Genomic DNA, 6,000 nt, shown 5'->3' with positions numbered 1-6,000 from the left:
TTCTCTCGGTGGTCTTGGAAGCTGGATCTGGGTCCGCAGTGCTCTCCTGAGTCAAGTGAGGATTCTCTCAAGGGCTTTACTACTTTAAGTAAAGTGGCGCGGAAGCAGCCTCCAGGCCCAACCCTCGCAGCTCGGGCCAAATAGGAGGCTGCCTGAGGGCGTAAGCAGGAACATGAACTTCCTTAGACTCATATAACCCCGCTGGCTACCAGCCTCCCTGGTGGTCTAGTGGTTAGGATTCGGCGCTCTCACCGCCGCGGCCCGGGTTCGATTCCCGGTCAGGGAAGGAGCTGCTTTTTATTTCCTTCCTCGGTTTCTTGAAGAAATTTGAATATTATTTCTTCTAATCACTTCTCCCATCTACCAGAAGCTTAAATTTTGAAAATGTACAAAAAACGCAAAGGAAACCACAGCTTATAATTCCACCAACCTGAAACTGTGTTTAATACCCAGTTTAGGAAACAGAAAACGAAGAATTTGTGCTGTATAGGTAATATTTTTATTACCTGCTATTTTACAGTTAACAATGTATTTCTAACTTGCCAGTAGAAATAAATATTCAGAAACATATTTATCTAAGTTTTGAAAAGATGAAGTGTTTACTAGGTTTGGAATTCAAATTTACACAATAAACCTGACTTTCAATCTACCATCTATTTTCCCTCTGATAATGCAACCACTGTTAAATTTCCTGATTATGTCACAGACTTTGTGCAAATGTTAAGTTCGTGCATATATACATACCTACGTATATATTTACATATCCTTTTCCCTCTTGCACAAACGGGAGCATTCTATCCACATTTCTCTGCACTTTGTCTTTTCTATTTAATAATATATTTTAGAAATAGATAAACTTTGTGTATATCCCTATATATTCCTTAGGATGAATTTCTTATGGTATATAGCATTTCATTGTATGAATATTCCATAAGTAATTTAACTAACTTCCCACTGATGCACACTTAGGTCATTTCTAACTCTGTGCTATTACAATAACAATTTGCATATAATTTTGTACATATGTGGAATAAATAGCCAGAAATTGAAATGCTGGCTCAAAAGGCATCTGCATCTGTGTATAGATACAATTTTCCTTAATAGTTGTAATACCGATTAACACTCCCACCAGCAATGTACAGTGTAAAAGTAAATTTTTTTAAAAAAATTATTGGTTTTAAAATCAAAATGAATTTAATCAATCTTATTTCTGAACTTTCAGGGTTTCCCCCTAAAATTTTGGTTTTACAAATAATATTTTGATGAACATTTTCATAGATAAACTTTGTGTATATCCCTATATATTCCTTAGGATAAATTTCTAAAAGTGGAATTACTACCTCATACCACCTATTCCATGGTTAAAGAATTAAACGCAAAAACAAACTATTTTAAAAACTACAAGAAAACATTGGAGAATAACATTTTAAATTTAGGCTAGGAAGGACTTTTTCAAGATAAAAGCAAAGCAGAAATCATAAAGGACAAAACGAATAGAATGGCCTATAGAATAGAAAAATTTGCCTATCTAAAAATATCATAAATAATATTAAAAGACAAATAATAAACTGTAGTCAGTAGAGAAAGCATAATACCCAATAGAAAACAGGCAAAATACATAACAAATTTCAAAGCTGATACAAATAACTGGTAAGCTTATGAAAAATCATCAACCCTAGTAGTAATAATGCAAACCAAGGTAGGAACCCTTTTCAAAGGTGAAGGAAAGACGAAGCCTTGGAGGAATGTGGTGGTGCATCCTGTCTCCGCGCACCGAGACCTGGGAAGGTCTCCCCGCAGCCTTCAGTCCCAGCGTCGGGCTGAGGAACCTTCCGAGTGGGTGGGGCGGCCGCAGAGCCTCGGCGGGTCCGCTGGATTTCAGATGCTCCCTTCGCGAAGATGGAAGGAACTGGGATTGACTTTCCTTAAATCTGTCAAGTTTCTCTTCGCTTTTCTTTGGCTTCCTAGTGGAAATTCCTCTTAATGTCAATCTCAAAATGAACAGGAAATTGCGGAGCAAGACCGTCCCAGGGAGTTCTCATAGGGCGACCAGGGAGTTCTCATAGGGCGACCAGGGAGCGGAGGCGCCAGAGCGCGTTGGTGGTATAGTGGTGAGCATAGCTGCCTTCCAAGCAGTTGACCCGGGTTCGATTCCCGGCCAACGCAGCCTTTCGCTTTTCCCACTCGCCCCCACGGCCCCAGCGTCGGAGCGAACAGCAAACTAGCGGGCAAAGCCATTAACCTCCTTTGTCCTTGTCCCCTGTCCCGGGCAAGCTGGCTGAGCCACAGTTCTCCTAGGGCCCTCCGTGGGGATGTGTCTGAAGCAGTTTGTTTTTCTGACTCTTTGGAGGCGATCCTGATTCACTAAGGGTCAGGGCAAGTCCGTGGGCACAAGTGCTCAGGCCCGGGAGCTCGGGCGCTGCTTGCCAAGGTGAGGGCGGGAACCGGCGCTCTAGGAAGGTCCCCGCCTGCCCCGCGGCTCACCAGCCGCTCTCCTTCCGATGCCCCCACCCAGGGCACAGGCCTGGGGCTGAGTAGGGAACTGCGGGCCAGGCGGCTGGCTCTTTGGAGAGGTAGAGGAGGGGAGCTTCTCCCTCCCGAGCCTCAGTCGGTCGGGGTCTGCGGCTGCCGCCTCCACCTCAGATCAGCACCTGGGGGCGGCGGCCCCGCCCAGGACCTCAGAATCCTGCTGGATGTCGCAGCAAGACCGTTGAAGAGGAGCTGCCAATGCGCGGAGGACTCGGCGGGTGGGGTGGAACCGCGGGGGCAGGGCTTATATTTCAAGGAGCGCTAAATCTGGCCCCAGTTCGCTGCCTCGAGAGTGGCGCGCCGTGATCGTATAGTGGTTAGTACTCTGCGTTGTGGCCGCAGCAACCTCGGTTCGAATCCGAGTCACGGCAGGTGGGCGTGTCCCCAGTTGGTGCGAGGCAGCGAGGTTTTTTTTTTCCCCTCCTTTGATCAAAAAACCACTCAAGATTGTAATCACTCGAGGGCCCTTTACTTGACAGCAGGACCCGACAACGCAAGCAATGCGGTAGCAGAGGAAAGACAGACGTCCCTGCACCCGCCCCGCCCGCCTCCCAGCCCCTGAGTTCCCACAGCAGAGTCTGGGAGGCAGGCAGGGCCGCCAATCCGCCACAGCTGCGGGCTCCTTTCCTTCGCCGCCTCCTGGCCTCAGGGCTCTCAGAGGGACTCGGTTTCAGGATTTCTTCCTATGCCGCCTTCAGGAGGACATAAGCAGGAAAGGACGCCCAGGCGCCCGGCTAGCTCAGTCGGTAGAGCATGAGACTCTTAATCTCAGGGTCGTGGGTTCGAGCCCCACGTTGGGCGCGTGGCCTCCCTTTTTAGCAGGGTCAGCTGCTAAGGGTATCTGACTGTGAAGCCCAACCTCAGCACAGCCCCTGTTGTTTTGAACTTAATTTCGCTATTGTCCACAGATCGCCTCCACCTGCCCCAATTTCCTCAAACTGGACTAGATGCCCCAACTGCAAAGACCTCAGTGCCCCTGCACATCTGGCCTCGGGGGAGGCAGGCGGGGCTGGCAGCCCGGCGCCCTCTGCCCCGCCCTGGAAGGCCGGGCTGCGCGCCCCTTCCGCGGTGGGAGCCACACGTTCTTCACCACGTGATTAGGGGAGGCGCTCAGGTGAGGGCGCTCCTGGGAGCCAGCGAGCCTTGGTCCCACGGGAGGGAGGCTGCGAGGGGAGATTCGCCCGCACCGTGTGTGCGCAGACACGGCTGGAAGGGTAGGAGGTCCACTGAGAGCCCAGCGCTGGGGGAGCAAACCAGACTTCAGGAGAGGGGACAAAAGGAGTCCCCCGGACTCTACGGGACTGAGCCACGCTTAACGCCGACAGCCGGGACTCGGGATGAGTCGGGCATTTCCACGGTCTTGGCAAGAATCGACCCACGTCAGACAGACTCGGGTTTCTTGGTCTGTGGCGACCTAGGGGACAGCATGTGCTGTGGGGAGCCAGGGACAAGTCTGTTCCAACGCGGAGCCTTGGTAGAGACCACCCAGAGGTGGGAGGAACACTACTACGTGCAACTGGGCGAACCAGCAGCCATCGTTGGCGCGGCAGGGGCGTGGCCGCGTGCGGCGCGGGAGGGGCGTGGCCGCGTGCGGCGCGGGAGGGCTCCTCCCTCTCAGCAACTTGGGAAATAAAACCAGGGTTCGCGAACCTGGGCGCAGCCATTTCCACCTGACTGTCTAGGGAAGGAAGACGTTTTCGGACCTGAGTGCCCCGCAGTTTGGCGTCTTGCCAACCTTTACAGAAACTGTTGAAAAAGAAGGGGTGAGCGAAGCCCACTGGCGATCCGTGAAGCCGAGGTTCTGACCACAGAGGCCGAGGCATCCCGACGGGTGGCGAAGCCCCGAGAAGTACGTGACAGCTCCAGGGAGGCTGAGGACCGAGGTCCCGACCCGAGCAGAGGTCTCTTAGGGGAAAAAGTACGGTTTCATTGTGCTGAGTGCAGATTTACAGAACTGGGAGAAATTGGTTATAGTTTGATAAAATAAATACCTGGGAAACAGCAAATGGAAAGTCAAGATGATTATCACTGCCAAGGGAGAAATAGTGTACAAAAAGTGATGTGGTTCATCTCTTAACATAATTTAAAAGAATATATGTAATTATATATTAGTGTATTTAAAAGTATATCAGTATATTAACATAACAATGTGGGATGACACAATATTAACATGTATGATATAGTAATAGTATAAGCATTCATTGCATCAAAATTATAAGTTTCTTAGTACATTAGAGCTCTTGATAGAAACCCAACTCATAGTTTATATGTATTGGAGAGGGAGGGATTTACTTTAAGGAATTGGCTTACATGATTGAGGAGGCTGGCAAATCCAAAATGTGCAAGGGTGGGCCAGCAGGCTGGAGACTCAGGGAAGAGCTGATCTTAAAACTTGAATCTGAAGGACGTCTAGAACCAGAAGTGCTTTTTTCTTAGGACATCTGTCTTTTTCCCTTTTAAGTTCTTCAGCTGAATGGATAAGTCCTGCCCACATTATAGAGGATAATCGGTTTTACTCAAAGACTACTAATTTAAATATCAACCTTCACAGCAACATCTAGACTGGAGTTTGGCCAAATATTTTGGTCCCATAGGCTGTCAAGTTAACACATAAAATTAACCATCAGAATTGGGAAGACAGAAGAATGGGAAATGTATATGTATATATGTAGTGATAACTGTATGAGAAGCATACAAAAGAGATAAAAGTGCCTAAAATTAGAACACCCAGAAGTAATAATAATTATTTTTAGAGTTGGAGATAAATAACCAGTTACTGACACAAATAATTTAAAGTGGTTCCCCCCAAATTAAAACTAGAGTGGGATGTCGCTCAGTGGTAGAGCACTTGCAGTATGCACAAGGCCCTGCATTCAATCTCCAGCATAACACACACACCCAGATTAAAAATAGGACTACCATATGATCCAGCAATCTCACTACTGGGTATACATACAAAAGATATTAAATCAGTATGTCTAAGAGACATCTGTACTCTTGTGTTTATTGCAGTACTATTCACAATAGTTAAGAAACGGAAAACTTAAGTATCCATCAACTGATGAATGGAAAAAGAAAAGGTGGTACATATATACTATAGAATACTATTCAGCTATTAAAAGAACAAAATCCTGTCATTTGTAACAATAACACGGCTAGGACTAGAGATCATTATGTTATGTGAAATAAGTTAGGCATAGAAAGGCAGTACCTCATGATCTCACACTTATGTGGAATCTAAAACCTCTCATAAGGGCTGGGGATGTGGCTCGGTGGTAGAGCATTTGCCTAGCATGTATGTGTGAGGCACTGGGTTCAATTATCAGCACCACATAAAAATAAACAAAATAAAGCTGTTGTGTACATCTACAACTAACAGTGATTTTAAAAAACAATTTAAAAAAACCTCTGATCGAAGTTGAGAGTAGAATAATGGTCACCAGAGGTTGGAGAAAGTATGAGGGAGAGATG

The 6,000-nt window shown here is 47.1% G+C and overlaps 4 non-coding genes across 4 annotated transcripts; all 4 read left to right on the top strand.

Annotated features, from left to right (window-relative positions):
* Positions 1 to 214: 214 nt before the first annotated feature.
* On the top strand, positions 215 to 286 carry Trnae-cuc (transfer RNA glutamic acid (anticodon CUC)). The gene has a single exon. It is a non-coding gene; the product is annotated as a tRNA-Glu (tRNA).
* Positions 287 to 2,094: 1,808 nt separating this feature from the next.
* On the top strand, positions 2,095 to 2,166 carry Trnag-ucc (transfer RNA glycine (anticodon UCC)). The gene has a single exon. It is a non-coding gene; the product is annotated as a tRNA-Gly (tRNA).
* Positions 2,167 to 2,828: 662 nt separating this feature from the next.
* Positions 2,829 to 2,900, top strand: Trnah-gug (transfer RNA histidin (anticodon GUG)). The gene has a single exon. It is a non-coding gene; the product is annotated as a tRNA-His (tRNA).
* A 357-nt stretch (positions 2,901 to 3,257) lies between these two features.
* On the top strand, positions 3,258 to 3,330 carry Trnak-cuu (transfer RNA lysine (anticodon CUU)). The gene has a single exon. It is a non-coding gene; the product is annotated as a tRNA-Lys (tRNA).
* Positions 3,331 to 6,000: the final 2,670 nt, after the last annotated feature.

The sequence above is a fragment of the Urocitellus parryii genome, chromosome 11 (genome assembly GCF_045843805.1).
Source record: "Urocitellus parryii isolate mUroPar1 chromosome 11, mUroPar1.hap1, whole genome shotgun sequence".
In the NCBI taxonomy this organism is placed as follows: domain Eukaryota; kingdom Metazoa; phylum Chordata; class Mammalia; order Rodentia; family Sciuridae; genus Urocitellus; species Urocitellus parryii.
Note: the sequence above shows the minus strand (reverse complement) of the source record. Positions and strands in the feature narration are given on the sequence as shown.